Consider the following 15,699-nt stretch of genomic DNA (forward strand, 5'->3'; position numbering starts at 1 on the left):
AATTCAGCTGCTTGGATGCTGGTCTGTGGCAGAGAGGCAGAGACTGCCTTCTGCCTCGTGCCTTGAACCCTCTCTTTATCTGGCCATGTTTTGCTAGCAGAAGGGAAAGGGGCACAAAACCAAGGGAAGAGATGGCTTTGGTGTGTCAGCCTTGTGGGAGGGGGGAGCTGCACATCTCAGCAGCACCGTGGACTGTGTCCCTCCATTCATTTCAGACCCCTCCCAAAGTGGATCCTGTCTCCATAAATGCAGTGCCAGGAAAAGAAAAGTTAAAGGTTTGAGAGCTGCAGCTTTGAAAACTTCTAGGAAAGGATCTGGACACTTACAAAAAAAAAAAAAAAAAAAAAAAAAGAGCAATTTCCCATCATTGCAGATTCAAGGGTCAGGTCCTCCCCAAGCTATGTCTCCATCTGAAAAAATGAAAGATTGATTAAATAATAAACCACGGCTTCTCTCAATCTGTTGTAGGAAATTTTAGTGTTGGCATTAGAGTCTTTGAGGCTCTAAAGGTTAAAAAATTCCTGCTTCATAAGAAACATAAAGAAATGTTTTGAACGGTTAGAAACTGAGAGAAAATCCACCTTTTCTCCCCAAATCATAAGACTTTCAAAAAGATTATCAGGGTTTGGCAACAGCATCTGAGAATGTGTTTTGGAAATTTCCATGGGGAGCTGTTTCAGACCCGTGGACGCTTTCTGCTTGGAGCAAACCCTGATGATGCCTGTGGAAGAGGTTCCTCCTCACCCTCCTGGAGGAGAGGACCTGTTCTCGTCCCTCTTGCCCAATCGTTTCTCCATTGTCGTCCATCTGCAGCAGACAAATTTTTTTTTAAGAAGCATGGAGTTAATGGAAATTCTGTGAATTTACAAACAATCATTCAGAGAGGAGAATGTGCCTATTTATCTGCTAATACAGTGGTTAAAAAAAAAGGCCTTTCTTTAATTGCATTTGGAATCTATTCTAACGATTTACCCAGGAGAGCGTTAAGATGTCAAGGTTTTTTCATTAGTAATATATTCCCAAACAAAATCTTTGTTAAGATAGGTTAAGGCAGTAAATAGACCATTAATTTACAGGAACATAATTAGTACCTTGCAGTTATTCATGAAAATAGTAGGACTTCTTTTGTCATTATTCAATGGTGAGATTTAAAACAAATATATAGAATCAGCAGGTCAAAAAACACACAGGCCGAAAAGCATCAAAGGTATTGATTAAAGTTTCAACAATAACCTTAACTCTGCCCCAGTACCCAAAACAGCATAATTTATGCAGACAAAATACGTGCTCTAAAGAGTAAATAATCAGCACAGGAAAAAAATCTAGACTTTTGAGCAAATATCGGAGCATGACTGTAAAATGGTTTATTTAAAGGACTAGAGGCTACATGCCACGTCTGAAATTGGAATCAGTATTTGAGGCATTTCCTTTCCTAGGAGACTGTTGATTATATTCAGCTGTAACATTACTTCCCAATGACAGTATCGTTTAATTGACACTGACATTGTCTTTGCACTGCTGTCATCATTTCGTTTAAAGAGATGGAAATTAAACATTTTGCAGGGTCAAGGTCCTCTATGTCAGGTTCTCAGAATTAAAAATAAATAAATAATAAATAGTTTTAATGTGAAAATATTCCTCAGTTGGACGTTAATTACTCTTAATCTTAGATTATTAAAAAAGAGAAAATTTCAGTTGACATCAGACTAACTGAAAGCTAATTGTTTTGAGTTTGTTCGTAGATCTCCTTATTAGAAAAGTTGGATTCACACAGTACAGAAACTGACTTTGAGCCAATTTTAGCTGTTTCATGTGTATTACTGCAACTTGCAAAGCAAAAAGGAATTTTCAGGGGTCAGTAGCTGTACTCATAGGATAGTGAGGCTATAAATCATGAGCATTGCTCAACAGGTAAAATATCACAATATATTAGACAGTGGTTAATGTTCCAGTTATAAATAATAGTGAATTATCAAACTGAAAAAAAGAAGAAGTAATAAGGTTATCTGGTGCCATACAAAGAAGTTCAAAGTTCAGCAGCATCAGGAGATGAATGTATTACTGCTTACCAGACTAGACCTTTTTCCTAGCAGCTCCAGTGGAGACAGAACAAATAAAGTCTCACTTGGAGTTTTCAAAGAGAATGGAATGGGAGCCATTACATTTTTTTTCTAATTAACTTCCCTTACCTGTTTGTCATTGCTAATAATGTTGAGGTGATGCACAGGTGGGTAGAAAATAGGGAGAATTCCTTTATGGGAGTTTTGCCAGGGAGTTTCTCTTTTAAATGTAAAAAATTATATATATAATACTATATATATATATATATATGTATGTATGTATATGTAATTGGAAAAATACCTGCTAGAAGAGTTTCTAGAAAAAGATCTCAGGATTCTCACACTCAAAGAATTAGAATAATTTCCCCATTATTTGCTTGAATTGCTCTTCCAGTGACATTTAAATGCAGCCAAACCATAATCTCTCTCTGAGGCTTGCAGCTCCCCATTTTGCTGTTGAATGAGAGCAAAAGCGTGATGGAGGGACTGGGGAAACTGAGGCAGGGAGCAGTTTCTTCCCAGCTCGTGGCTGCAGGAGGCAGCAGTGGTGCTCCAGGGACAGGTCACTTGTGGCACCAGTGCTGCTGTTTGCCAGAGCCCCCCTTCCACCCCCTGGCCTGGAGAGAGACCGGGGGTCTCCAAGCCCTGCCAGCGCTGGCCATGGAGATGCTGGGATGCAAATTCTGCCTCTGCCTCGCCTGTCTTTGTTACCTCGAATCCAGAGACGTTGACAGCAGGACAGACTCCTACTGGGACAGTGCTACAGCTTGACCCTGCAGATGGTGAGGAGCTCACAAAGTCTCCACGTTGTAAAGCTCTGCTGCAGGGTGAAGAATTTTAATAAGGGTAGGAAAAAAAAAATAGAGTGAGAGACAGAGAGAAAAGGGATACATTGCAAAGAACCTGACCTTATTTCCTCAGTGTGTGACTAAATCACACAGCTAAAAATAGGTAAGTGATTTGCTTTGATGCTGTAGGATTTTGCTGATACCACTTTTGTTACACATATAAATATAGAGTTTTAATATAATATTTCCCTTACTGCAGTGTCTTCTATTAAGGCAGTGCTGGAGTCTCGAGAGTTGCTGTCTGTCTGCAGCTTTAGGCTGTGAGCTGCAAGCAGAGGCTTCCTGGCTCTGCAGCTAATACGCTGCTGGCCTTTGGGAAAACACCTAAGAGATTTTCTCCAGCAGGGATGCTTTGTGCTGGGCACTGTCTCTCCCTGGTTCTCCAGACAGTCACCCCAACACCGGCGGGGACTTCGCAGTGTTTGCTATGAGGCTGATTTGGAAAGTTTTGGCCCCACTCTGCCCCATCTTTGCCATAGGGCAGATAAAACCTGTCTGCCTCTGGAGGGTGCCAAGCAAAGGGTGCGGGTGGTGCACGGGGACAGCTGCGGGGTGCCATGGGGATGGGCAAGGTGAAGCCCCATGGGTCACTAAGAGGAACCCAGCCCCCAGTGGTGCACCTCAGGGTCCATACTGGGGCCACCATTGCTTTGGTGACCATTAATGACAGGAGGATGGCACGGAGGGCACCCAGCAAGGCTGTGGTTGGCACATACCTGTAAGGAGGGGCTGGCAGACCTGGTGGTCATGGCACTGTTGAGAGAGACCTCGTCAGGCTGGAGGGAAGGGCACAAACCTCACCGAGTTAAACCTGGGGTTAAAGTCCTGCATCCAATAAGGTCCCCAGGGAACAGCACATGGTGGGGCTGAGCACCCAGAGAGCAGCTTTGCAGAGAACAACCTGGGGGTCCTGATGGGCATGGAGCTGACCATGAAGCTCTCCCCATACCTGAGTTGTTTTTTTTTTCCTTTCTGAGTGAGCTGGGAGTGTTGGCTCTGCCAGGTGTCTGAGGCTCGAAGTGTACAAATGGAGAGAGCTGTTTAATACTAAACAATTATTCTGTTGCATAAAACTCTCATATTTGTTTACCGAGGAGCCTATGCTGAACGCAAACCTCCAGACAGAACTGTCATGGAGCAGGAGAAAAGAGATGGGATTTATTTAAATTCAGACTAGAGTGTCTCACCAGCGCCCATTTTTCTTTTTTATTTCCCTCCGTGCTTTCCCTTTCCTTCATTTCCCTCCACTTCTCCTATTCTTTGGCAAATTCCCTGCTTGCACACAGCGGTGCCAGGCTCTCCAGCCCCTGGATGCACTCCAAGAGCTGTCTGCAGCTGGGGAAACTGAGGAAATGGCCACGCTCAAAGGGTTTGGATTCTTAGGCTCCAGGGTCCTCCCTGCTCCTTCTGGGTACCTGACAGAGCCCATGAATGCTCCAAGTCACAGGATTTACAACCTGAACAGCCTGGTACCTCTGCCACCAGGCAGAGTCTGTCTGAGAGCCCCTTTGCACTGCTGGGGATGCTCAGAGCAGAGCTCAGCCCAAGTGTGGCTCTGCCCATGCAGCAGGCAGCCTGCGATGCTCCGGGGGACTCTTAGCAGCCATAAAACCTGCAATTAACCCCCCCACTCCTGCTTCACACCGTCTCGCCAGCTAGGAAAACGTTGCAGCTGCGAAGAGATGAGCATACTACTTTCAGCCTACAGCTGCAAGCCAGCTACCGGAGGAGAAGCAGTGCCTAAAGACCACGAAAAGCAGTGCCTAAAGACCATGCACCCTCGGCCAAGCTGCCTGCAGCACCCCATGCCCGCTGCCAGCCCCATCATGCGTGTTCTGGGGGCATGGAGCTGAGCGGGTACAAAAGCAGGGAATTAATTTTCATAAGAGCCTTTTGGTCAAGCAGCTCAGAGCCTTTTACAGACTTTAATTGAATCTCGGAGTTAACGAAGCCTCACTAACAGGCATGCCGGATAAAGGAGTGGTTATTGTCCTCCGTTTTAATGTTATATCAAAAAGAAATATTCCTGAAACATTCTGGGAACGTTTTGCATCTTTTTTCTCTTGGTTCTCCAAAAGAAACTGCAAGAAAACTTTGGGATTTAAATTCATATTTTGCTTCTGGAGAAAATTTTCATGCAAAGTAAGCAAAGTGAGACTTTTGCAATGCCCTTGAAAGCAGTAGTGCCCCAAGAAGAGCAGTCCTCTGCATTCAGAGGTTCCCGACCAGCCTCTCAGTGCTGCCAGGTCAAGTGCTGCGTTGAATTAAGAACTAAAGGGCTCCCAAAAGCTGTGCCAGGACCTGACGAGCCCCCTCTCCCCCTAACTGCCCTTATCTCCTGGGCCTGCAGTGCCCTTCTCCAGCACGGCCAGGGGGCCCTGTACCTATGGCCACATACCACGAGCCCTGGCCAAATGCAAACTTTTTTTTTTTTTCTTCTTTTTTTCCCCCTGCTTCCTGCCAGCCCTCACCAGAAGGAGTAGCGAGGCTTCCCCGAGCAGCAGAGCCCCTCAGACAGGCTGACCTCAACCCACTTCAACCAGCGCCTTTCAAAGGGATTCTTCACACTTAAAGCTCCAAAAGCTCATTTAAAACTTTCCCTCTCTGTATTTTTAACCCTGGCTGTTGCTGACCCCGTGCACCACTCTGCCCAGGCCTTGCCTGATCCTGCGGCCATCCCGGCCTCAGTCCCTGGGGCTTTGCTCAAAGCCAGCTTTGCTTTGTGCTCCTTTGCTCAGGCTGCCCAAATTTTTGGGGTGGGAGCCTGTGGTAGAGTCATGCACTCTGAGTTTTTCCACTTGAGACTCAGCTTTGCATTTGGGGACAGGTTGTGTTAGGATCAACTCTCCTGTCTCCATCTGCTCTTGTTGCTGTGAATCTGCTCAGAAGCCTTGAGGAAATCCTTCTGATCTGTGAAAAAAAAAAAAAAATAAAAATAAAAATTATATATATATATATATGTATATGTATGTATATGTATGTATATTAAGGCCAGGTTGGATGGGGCTTTGAGCAACCTGGTCTAGTAGGAGGTGTCCCTGCCCATGGCAGGGGGTTTGAACGGGATGATCTTCAAGGTCCCTTCCAAACCAAACCAGCCTATGGTTCTATAATATTAATATAAACAGTAATATATATAGTAATATATATAGTAGTTGTTATTTTATATATAGCTTTATACATGTATATATATACAATCATATATATTTATCCATATATATGCCATATATATATCCCTTTTCCCAGGGGAAATGCATGAGTATAGATAGATGGATAGATAGATCTACACCTATATCTAAGCCTATATATATATATAAATATCTCTATCTATAGAGATAAATATAGATATATGACATATATCTGTATCTGTATTGCCTATATATAGCCCCGCAGCACCACAGCCCCACAACCCTGCATCCCTCCAAATCCCTAGCCCCCAACCCTGCAACCCCCCAGCCCCGCAGCCTGCAGCCCCTCATCCCCCAGCCCCACAACCCCCCCAGCCCCAAAGCCCCCAGCACTACAGCCCTGCAGCCCTCCCACCCCCCAGCCCCGCACCCTGCAGCTCCCAACCCCACAACCCCTCCGCCTCTCAGCCTCTAACCCCCCAGCCCCTCAACCCTGAAGCCCCCCAACCCCACAGACCCCCGACCCCACAGCCCCACACCCCCCATCCCGCAGCCCCCGCCCCCCAACGCCCCCATCCCGCAGTTGCGGAGCGGAGCGGGGCAGCCCCGCACGCAGCAGGTGGCGCCACAGCTCCACCGCGGGTCCGGGCTGAAACACCGGGGAGCGGGGCCGCTAAACCGAGCTCTGCTCGGGAAAAAAACACCGCTGACAGCTTGAGGGAGCCGCTGAGAAAGCTTCTGAAACCCCCAAACTTCCCCAGAGGCACCTTAGGGTCCCAGCTTGTACCCCTCTCCCTTAACTCCGGCCCCGGTTTTGTCCCACTTGTGCAGGATTTGTGCACCGAGAGGGTGTGGGGCATCCCCACCACACATCGCATCCCACTTTTTTATTTATTGTTCTTAATTTTGTGGTGCTTTTTAACCACTGCTCAGTTTTCCACTTCCGAAGGGCTGTGGGGTCTTTGCCAGAACCACTGCGGTAGGAATTGAGCTACCACTAAACATAGAAATGAAATTTGGGATGAAATAGAGGCTTGGGTACATTTTGGCAGGAGGCTCACTGCTTTCCTCACGGCGCTGGCTCTGCGTGGAGCACAACATCCCCAGGAATAGACACGGGTGGCACTTTGGGGCCGGTGTTATGAAACGTGGAGGGTACATTTGCATCATTGTGTGGGGTGCAGAGCAGAGCACAACTCAGATTTTACGTCCTGTGAAAGTCCCAGGGCTCGTTTCATTCCAAAGTAGGAAAAAAATAATAATCTTTTATTTTTCCTGAAAAAAAAAACCCACACCAGAATAATCTGGAAAGAAGTGTTTGCATTTAGAAATATCACCGTCAGCGCCGAACTGCTCTGGCTCCGATAGCTGATAAGCACACTCCGAGGCTTCCAGTTTGACTTTTAGAGTCTTTTAGAAGTGATGATGTGGTGAGAGTCAAAAAAAGAAAGGCAAAATAAATGGCAAAGAAGAACTGGATCATTTATATATATATATACATTTTTTTTTTTTTTAAGCAATAAAATGTAAGTGGAATTGTCATCCTCCTGCAAGCCACTTTGCATGCACTGAGCAGCATCCCCTGCCTGAAAACCCTTTTGCGGGGAAACTTTTGACCCAGCTGTGCTCAGATTTCCATTTGCGATGTAAAGAACAGCGTGCACGTGTAATCTGCAGGTCAGGAGGAATCGTAATTTATAATTTTACTTATAAACCGAGGTGTATTTATATGTAAATATTTGCACAGAAATGTGTATGCATTTCACTGTGAATGTGTAGGGTTTTTTTTTCCACTGCTCAATTATGATTTAACAGATATAGTTGGTGGGCCACCCTGCTGGTGGGGGCTCAGATCATTTCTTTCTGCTCCTCCCCAGGGACACAGCAATAGGGGATGGGACGGGGAAAGGGGAGCAGAAGGGGGTGCAGGGGACCACAGGAGGTTTTGCTGGGTGAAATGGGGGCTGACGGCAGCCTTGGCCCAGCCGTGGCTGCATCCTTTAGGGAGAAATGGCAGGCATGGCGATGCCAGTAGGCAAATCAGTCGGTCTGAGGCATGCTGATAAGGCTGGGCCCGGGGAGCAGCTCTTTGAAGGGCTGCTGAGGCACTGGTGTGGCTGGGATGCGATACGGAGGGCCTTGAAAATTAAGTGAACAATGGTCTGTCCTTATGTCCATAAGCTTAATTGTACAGGGGAATTTCTTGTGCCTGAGCGTGGTAAAATCCCCTTCACGTGCCCTGCTCTGCCACCAACTTTGTCCCCTGTTCCCCAACGTGTCCTGGGGGCACACTCCGAGAGTACCCCGACCCTCGCCATCAGCCCAGGTGTAGCAAAATGGATCAAGGACGTGTACTTATGTATGTGTTTGTGCACACGAAAGATAATTTCTCTCTGCTGCACACACGTACACCAGCGTGCTCCTGTCCTGCAGAAGTTTTGGGTTTGGGTTTTGAGACCCTGTGCCTGGCCAGTGTGAGCACACACTCCTTGTGAGGTGCGTCGGGTGCACTGTTGGTTGTGCTGAGCTGGTGGAGGCTCAGCCTGCTGGGTGTTTGGTGTGCCGAGCCCATAATATCCCTGTGAAGGTGAGTTGTGTGAGGAGGAGGGATTATCCTTTTCCCGGGGTTGTTGGATGGGAACCTCACCCTCCTGCACAGGAGCTCCCTGGGGACTGCAGCTCCCTCCTCTCCTCACTTCTCAGCTCTCTCTCCCGTACTTCTGCTCACAAAGACTGACCCAGCTGAACTCACCAGGGCTTTGATATTGAGAAGCTGGGAATTCAGCACCTCACCCAGTCCCAGAGTGCTCAGTGAGTGGAAAAAAATGAACGCAAATGGAATAAAATTGCCTGGATTCATTAGCTGCGAGGTGCAATAGGGAGGTGGGATGGAGAGGGAGGAGGTGGTACCCGGCAGGGAGGAGAGGTTGGGGTTTGCTGAGCTTCTGTGGCACGAAGGAGACTTCCCTCGGTGAACCAACCCGCTGATGACTTTTTAGTTCCCGTGTCTCAGATTTATATCCTTGTGCATTTCCTGAGCTCCTTCTCAGCCAACAGAACTGGTGCAATTTGAGGTTTCTGCAATTTTTAGACTGCCAGTGAATTAATAACCAGAATTGAGCATTCGTGAAATGAGGTACGAGGCTGGGAACCTCAGGTTCATCCCAGCCTCAGCTGGTGACACTTTGCTGTCCCCAAAGCCCCTCATGGGCTCGGCTTGGTGCCATGTCCTTTGTCCCAGCCTGGAGGACTGGCCATCTCCAAGTTGTCCCCATGTCCCTCTACCTCTGTGGGAGGTGGGAAGAGCCCTTGACACTGCCTCCATAAATGCAAATCAAGATTAATCATTATTGTTACTTCTATAAATTCCCAGTTCTGCTTGCTTGGAAAACGGGTCATTTGGGTAGGAAGGACAGAAGAGTGGCTGGGCTCTCCCCTTAGCTCGTTCGTGGAGCTGCACCTGATCAGCATCGCTGTGTGGGAAGAGAATCGGAGCCTGTGGTCGCTTTTGCCTCTGCTAATGGATGGTGCTGAATGGTGCCAAGTGGTGCTGATGGTGCTGGGCTCTCCCCGCAGCACGCGGGAGGCAGCTCAGTACGCTCTGTTCCTCCTGTTCTCCCATGTGGAGGGGCTGGGAGCTTTAATTCAATCATACTCCTAAATGGAAAATAAAAGTGCAATGAAAAGCACGCGGATGTCTGCAAAAAGAGTTCTGTCTTGGGTGAATTTTGATCTGGATCCTGAAAGAGTGAGACGAAACCCCGTGATTGACACCCTTGTTGTGCACAAGCTGCCTTGGGGGAAGCCTTCAGAGCAAGAGGTTTCCTTTGCTGGAGGGGGAGTCGAGAAAGTCCAGATTTCACAGCTTTTTTTTTGCTTTTTTTTCTTTTTTCCCTATCCTCTGTGAAAAGATTTGAGACCCTGTGAAGTTTTGTACTTCAGGAGGCAGCAGCCCACCTCAGTGAGAAGACAGGGCTTTACAAACCCAATCTCCCCAGTGCTGTGCTCCATCCTGGCCACCTCTCATGAAACCTCCCCCCCCGAGGGACCTGCCAGAACCCAAACCCTTCCCAGCCCTATGGGGAGGGTGCAAGCCCCAAAAGCAAAGGCAGGATGAAGCCAAGGGACTGTCCCAAGGACCACCAGGACTCCCCCAGCCCTTTCTGGGGGCTGCTCCTCTAGCACCAGCCCTCTGCAGGCACCAGGAGGTTTTTATTTTCATTCCCCCGTGAGTGATGCGAGCTGCTTGGAGTCGCAGTCGCTGTGGCTTCGGCTGTAAATCAGCGATGCCTCGTTTCCATGAGGACAGCGCTTCCCCTGCCAGTGCACGGAGCCCAGCTTGGTGCATTTTGCAGGATACCTGCCTCCAGCCTGGCTTCTCAGGTTGGTTTCGTTCAGTTCCCTTTCTGGGAACACCAGGAACCCCATGACCTTCCTTCAGCACCGAGCGCTGGCTGCGAGGGGCAGGGAGGGATGCTTTGCCGGCAGCTCGCCCTCTTCATATATCACCGAGAAAATGCTGCCGACAAACAGCGAGATTCATTCTGGTGCCAGCCGACCATAAATTTATTTGCTTGTTAATGCAGCTTCCCCCAGTTCATGTTTTCCCTAACTAGGAGCATCAAAATGTCAACCTGTCCTCAGGGGTATATCAGCCTCCCGAACCCAAGGCAGTAACGAGATTAGAGCCTGTGCTGCTCACGAGTGCCGTCTCCCCACGTGTGCTCCCTCACTCACTCGCACTTTTCATTTTTTTATCTGCTTTGTTTCTCCCACTGATGTGTTTTTCCTTCCCCTCCATCCCTCTTTTCTTCGATTCTCCATGAAACAAATGCAAGCTGACACACACCTGGCATTTTTCCTCTGTCCCCATTTGCCATCTCCCCCCAGCCTGGGCATGGGGACGGCTCCAGCTCAGTGTGCTCCCCACAGGAGGTCTCTGACTTCCCCCTGACTATATAAATGTGAAATAAGACAAAGAGCTGCTCAAAATGCAGTAAATATGCAAGCATGAGGCAGGAGAAGGGCAGGTTGGTGGCTGGTGGGAGAGGCAGGAGAGGACATCCCACCTGGCTGGATGCAGCCTGGGCAGATTGAGGATGCTGAGTGCTGGAAAGAGATCTCCTGAATGGGGAGGGATGACCCTGGTAAGGCTAAGAAACACCAACAGGACATATGAAACACCTATGAAGGTAAAAGAGGAAGCCTTAGTGCTCTTTTTTGATGCACAGAGGTTTGAGAGCACAGAGAGGAGCAAAGAGTGCTCAGGATGGTGACGGCTCCATCCACTGCCAGGAGGGGACGCGAGGAGCAGTGCTCTGGTGGCTGGAGGGGCACATGCGAGGAATGAAGCTCCTTGCTTTGCCCCAGGCAGGCTGCTCAGCTCCTGCCACTCGAGGAGGAAGGGGAATGTTTGCTTGTCATCACACTTCTCTTTTAGGTTTGACTTCGAGCCCCTTTTATTAACCTGTAGTCACCTGCTGTAGCAGCGAGCTGTGCGCATGATTAATGGCCCCTGACATATTAGCGGATCTGAAAGGCTGCTTGTTTGAAATTTGCACTGAGCATAGCTAGCTGGATTTTTTTTATTTTTATTTTTTTCAGCTTGGCAGCCATTTCACACCACACTTCATCACCATTTCGATTGCCACAAACAGACCAGAGGGATGCAGGTGGAGGTGAGCATGGGAGCAGGACTCCTCCACCAGGGACAGGAGCAAATACCTGTACCTTAACCTTTCCCATGTTTGCTCCTCCTAAGCAGCTGTGAGGCCACCTTGGCTACATCTGTTTGGCCTCAGTAAGCAAATAGCAAGCCCAGATCTCTTTGGAAAGGTTTCCCTTCTGCACACAGGGAACACACGGACTCTAGTCCTCAAACAGGTGACTCAGAGGGACAGGAGTGTGGCTGAGAAGTTGTTAAACTTTCCTTGAAGAAGAACATACAAAAAAAAATCTTCTACTAAGAAATTATTTTCCTGACTTTTTAATAAAGTATTTGACCTTCCAGGATGAAGGAATTAAGGTTTTTTTCTCCATAAAAAAAATGTAAAATATAACTTGAAATTTTTCATGGAAGAAGGTGTCCTCCGTCCTCATCTCATTCGGTCTTATACCTGCAAAGCACACTCATTCCACTAATTCTTTGCTTTTCTACGCATGAAATTCACCCATGAAATAAGGGAATTATGCAATTAAGTGTCTTGAGAACTCAGCTTGACTTGGCTCAGTCTAACAAGATGAAGGCACACGGTAGGCACGTATAGATATATATATATTTAAAAACTATCTGTGCCATGCAGCTGGGCTCAGGCCTGGAGAACCCTTGTGTTGCACCTCTTACTTCTCTAACCTCTCCCTGAGCAGCAGCCCTGATGAAATAGGATGTGTATCACACCAGCTCCTCCTCTGAAAGCCAGCTCTCGGGCTTGGAGCAGCAGCATGGCCCAGGATCAGTGCGAGGGAAGAGGAGCCAGCCTGCCCCCCTGACTGCTCTGAAGGTGGGTTTTTGGTGGTGTTCCCCAGGCAATACATGGCTGTTACAGCTCCTCACTGAGAGATGTCCAGCGGAAGCTGCAGTTGCTGCATTAGGATTTCTGGGCCACTTTTCAAGCTCTACCAGTGACATGCATCGTCCTGGACCAGCCTGTAGCATTGCTTCATGCCTTTGTCTCCTCTTGCTTGCCTCTGCCTGTTTAAGCTATGATCTCCCCAAGCCAGACATGACACAAACTCCAGGATGCTCCAGCCCAGCACTTGGCAAATGGTGGCCCCTTGTCACTGAAATTTTCCTGTCAGCCCCATTTTGTTTCTCCCTCCTGTAGCTCTGATCCAAAAGACCCAGTCCTGCTGTCCCAGCTCACCTCAAGCACAGCCCCCTCCTGGTGTTCTCCTGGGTTTGATGACTCTAAAGGAAAAATGAAATGAAATAGCCTTGGAAAAGGGGGTCTGGGGTCAATTCTGGCCACCACGGTGACCTTAGGAGCACCAGCTGCCTCTCTCCTAACTAGAAACTGGGTAAGGAACGAGCAGAGTCTTCTGCACTGGGGTTTGGAGAGAGGAGGGAAAATAAAAGAGCTGCTGCATGTGAGCTGGGCTTTCCCTGAGTAAATAAATTATAAAATTACTTTAAAGCATCTTTTAGTTGCATATAAAAGCTAGGAAATGAATGTCTCCTGCATAATTGCTGAGAAAGGCTAAAACAGCCATTTCTATTTGCAGTTTCATATTTCAATAAACTTTTATTTATTTCCATTTGAGTGAATGTTCCTGCTCATGAATATTTTGAGGTATTCAGAACACTGTCCAAAACTAATGCTGATTTTCACTTGGGTAATGCCACATTCCCCTTCAGTCTGTGCTGATATTCCTCCCTCAATGCCCATGGGAAAGCAGCAAGATGACTATAATCAACATCTTCATAAACAATTGCTTTAGCTCAAACACAAAATTAACTTTCTGATAGGTTTTAAGAAAACAAGCAAGCAAGCAAACAAAATCTCTAACTGCTCATTATTTGAGTAGTACATTTATTTCATTTTTTCTTTCCAGTGCTAAACCATGTCATTTGTGGATATAGCTGTACATTCTGCTTTTAAATTGAACCCAAGTTATGCAACTTACTCAGCTAAATTAGGAAATGGAGGAAATTGCTCGCTCACCTTGTTCTTAAAGCTCAAAGCCAGGAAATGAGAAGGCTACCCTGCTCTTTTTTTTTTTTTTTTTTTTTTTTTTTTTTTTTTAATATATCCAGAACTGAAATAAGAATTTGTTCTTTCAGATATTTTAAAGGGAAAGAGTTTGGTCTGGCAAGAAATCAGCTCAGTCGGGGGTGTGAGACAGACCCAGTTTTAGATTCCTGCTGTGAATCATGCAGTGGATATTACCTAGCTTCCCATACCCTGCAGGGCTTCTGGTCCTTCTGACTTCTGACCAGCTTTTACACCTTGAGAACATTTACTCTTGAACCTAAAGAATGTCTGCAGAAAAAAATAAAAATAAATAAAAATAAATCTAATTTTAAATACATTTCTCAATAAATATAAGTAATTACGGAGTGGCCTATTTGATCATTCAGGCTGTGCTGTGAAATGTTGGGCCCCTGAATTTAGTGGTCCCTTTCAGATTTCCCATGCAAGCAGCATTGATTGCATTTCACACTCAAGAACGACCTGAGCTGTGCTTTCAGGGATGGTGCCTTTTTTTTCCTTTTTGCTTTTAAATCACTATTTCTGGGGTTGGAATTTTGTCCCGAATTGGGCCTACAAGGCTCCGAATGTCCCCTCTGTACCACTACAGAATTACAAAAACTTTATTTTGCTAAACTGGAGGCATTTGCGTGCCTGGAGGGACAAAGACACGATTCCATCCTCATCCATCAGCTGAGCTGCAGCTATCAACAGCCTGGTATCAACCCGGTGCCACTCTGGAGCAGCTCCTGTATCTCAAGCCCCTTCCCAGAGCTTTGCACCGATTTCCTTGCTGGTTAAGCCAGTTCATTTCATTTTGCAGGAGGGCAGGATCACCAGCAAGCTGCCAGGGAACTCGATTGCTTCCAAGGATGTGTCCCAAGCTGCTGGTGGGTGACTTCTGATGGATGGTTCTTTTTTTTTCCTGTGGGGTGGAGACCTGTATTTTGGGATCCAGCGTGAAGCCTGCACAGGAGAATGGGAAAGCGCTGCGAGACAGTGCTTTGAATGGCGTTATTTTGTGCACTTTATTTTTTTTTCCCTGAGAAGACAGTGCAGGAGCACCTGGGGGTCGCCCTGGCTTTTGCAGGGCTGGCAGTGGTGAGGGGAACGGGGGGAGCGGGGGCTGCTGGAGCGCGCTGGGTCCATATGTCCTCGGGCGTCCCGGAGACTGCTGCAATATGGAGCGGTTCAGTGTGTGATGAATGTTGTCATTAGCGTGCGTGGCACTTACGGGCTTCCATTTATCCTGAGCAACAGTGATTTATGTCTGGGGCATGCATCCAGGTAAAAAGTATTTTAAAATCTAAGGGAGGGGCCCTCAAAGAGCTTTAGCCTCTTCCCTTCCTCTCCTTCCCGGCAAACTGATCCCAGATAAAAACGTGATCCCCTCCATGGCTGCCCTCACGGTTCAAAGACCCTACACCCCTAAAAATTAGCTTTTAAGGGTTCCTGGCACTTCTCTTTTCATCTTCCCACCTCTCCACCCTGCTAGGGGCGCATTTGTCTCAGCTGCCTGCTCACGCCATGGTGATGGAGCTGGGGCCAGGCACCTCCCCGGCACACAGTGGGAAATACGGGGGGGGGGCAAATGGGTTTGTGTGTGGGTGTGCAGGTTTGGTGTACAGTGAAAAACAGGTTTCTGTCCTCCCCAGCCCCAATTAGGTTTTAGCTGGGCAAAAAGAAAGCTCAAAGCCAGTTATTTCATTCTGACACTGGGAAAAGTTGGCTTACCCGTGTTTGTTAGATAAGAATAACATTTCAGAGTCAAACTGATAAATGCTACTTTTTATTGAACCCAAGTGCCTTTTTTTTTCCCACCCATTTTTAGTTCCATTTTAAGAAAAACAGGCCATTTTTGGTCCTGATTTGGATGGGGAAGCTGATCTCAATCTTTCAAAGAATGGGAACTCGGATTCCTGATGAGCTCTGCCTGTGTATGGACTCCCCAGTCAGCAGTTTAGTGCCTCTCCAT

Source organism: Netta rufina (genome assembly GCF_964035555.1).
Source record: "Netta rufina genome assembly, chromosome: 20".
NCBI classification, from domain to species: Eukaryota; Metazoa; Chordata; class Aves; order Anseriformes; family Anatidae; genus Netta; species Netta rufina.